This window comes from Saccostrea cucullata, unplaced genomic scaffold (genome assembly GCF_032062105.1).
Source record: "Saccostrea cucullata isolate Sc308-1 unplaced genomic scaffold, CSIRO_AGI_Scuc_v1 ctg21633, whole genome shotgun sequence".
NCBI lineage: Eukaryota > Metazoa > Mollusca > Bivalvia > Ostreida > Ostreidae > Saccostrea > Saccostrea cuccullata.
Genome location: NW_026935722.1, coordinates 5184 through 6520, shown reverse-complemented (window position 1 = coordinate 6520; position 1337 = coordinate 5184). Strand labels below are relative to the sequence as shown.

The following is a 1337-nucleotide window of genomic DNA, read 5'->3' as shown; positions in this document are numbered from 1 at the left end:
TTGGGAAAAAAGGAAAAAATAATAATAATGTGGGGGTCCCCCCGGCTTTCCATAAATTACAAATTTTAATGCAAGTATTTATATGTCATATCAGATTACAAATTTGTCGAGAATTTTTATTCCAAATTTTACAAAAGGATAAACCTTTTTGAATACTGTTTGTTATCGCCATATATGTTTCATATTCCTGTGGCCCAACGCGTACGACTACGACTAAAATTTCGACACTGTAATTTTTTTTTTATAAAGATATTTTTTTTTCTGAAATAATTATTTAGAATTTTATCATAAAATTATAAAATAATGTAATAGAGAGATAAGTCGTAGAAAGAGATGGGGGGGGGGGATTTATTATTTTTTTATGTGTGAAAAGGTCCAGTGAATGATATTTAAGCGTTTTTATACCCAACATACATTATATTATTACATTACCTTACTTTTTGTGACAGATGCCACTAATGGAATCGACTGCTCCCTATTTGGTGAACACTATCATTTACAGGGCGGCTATCCAAAGAGGATAGCTGAGTGCTGCGAAAAACAAGGTAATTATATTGTTCTTATCTAAAAAAAAATGAACAAGGTTAACATATAAGTGAAATTAGAAATAGTGTGACTGTTATAAATGTAAATGAATACGTTTTCCGGGGTTTATATTTGCTATTTACTCTTTTTTTTAAAATAAGAAATGAAATTCATTTTACAGGACAACGACTCGTTAAATGTGAAAGGATACGTAATGTGTTCTCTTACAGAAGAAATATTGACATCATGCACTTCGATAAAGTCCTGAGAAAGCTAATTGTGTGGGTATCAAATTTGAATTAATAACATAAAATACATAAACGAAAAGAGACTTTATACTTTTATTTTACCTTTATTTTATCCGCATATCATTCCTCTTTCTTTTTTTTTTTTTCGTTTTTAGCGGCGTAGATCCAGCGGACGAGTACAAATTTCAAATAGAGTTGTGTGACGTTGAATATGATGAATTACCAATACCCACACCAAGAAACATAACAACGACAAAAGCACCAGCAACGACAAATGCACCAACAACGACAAAAGCGCCAGCTACGACAAAAAAATCACCAGGTGGAGTCCTTGTACCTATGGTATAGGACTGTTTACTGGAGATGAAACGCAAACGAAGATTGGTCGTTATTTTGTCATGTACGAAATTCACTATATGACCATAAATAAAAACCTGATATAGATATGAACATGTTTGTTCTTGTTCAATAACCAAATTTAAAGAATAAAGATCGAAGCCCTTCTACATGCTAACAGCATTCATCTTTGTCAATCACTCAAGTCCTAGGTTTTGGATTATTCGG

At 32.0% G+C, this 1337-nt stretch overlaps 1 long non-coding RNA gene across 1 annotated transcript; it reads left to right on the top strand.

Moving 5' to 3' along the window:
* Positions 1-455: 455 nt before the first annotated feature.
* Positions 456-1102, top strand: LOC134243626 (uncharacterized). The gene is made up of 3 exons (XR_009987075.1): positions 456-545; positions 707-806; positions 929-1102. It is a non-coding gene; the product is annotated as an uncharacterized LOC134243626 (long non-coding RNA).
* The last annotated feature ends 235 nt before the right edge of the window (positions 1103-1337 follow it).